The following is a 277-nucleotide window of genomic DNA, read 5'->3' on the forward strand; positions in this document are numbered from 1 at the left end:
AAAGTCATTGACATTATTTTTCGGACAAACCCTGTATATTTGGTATTATTATACAGAAATAGATATACGCTAAATTTAACTGCGTTTGATCTCAATTTCCCATATCTCACATCAAAAATTAATTATATATGAAATATTTTTTACCGGGTAAAGATAAAATAAAGCTTACAGTATAAATGTTCAAATCGAACGCATTGCTGCTTTTATCGTCTTTTATCTGTGGCAAGCTATCACGGTGAGGTCCGTCAACGATATAAGTATAGGATGGCAGCTTCAT

This window comes from Mycetomoellerius zeteki, unplaced genomic scaffold (assembly GCF_001594055.1).
Source record: "Mycetomoellerius zeteki isolate Tzet28-1 unplaced genomic scaffold, Tzet1.0 scaffold179, whole genome shotgun sequence".
NCBI classification, from domain to species: Eukaryota; Metazoa; Arthropoda; class Insecta; order Hymenoptera; family Formicidae; genus Mycetomoellerius; species Mycetomoellerius zeteki.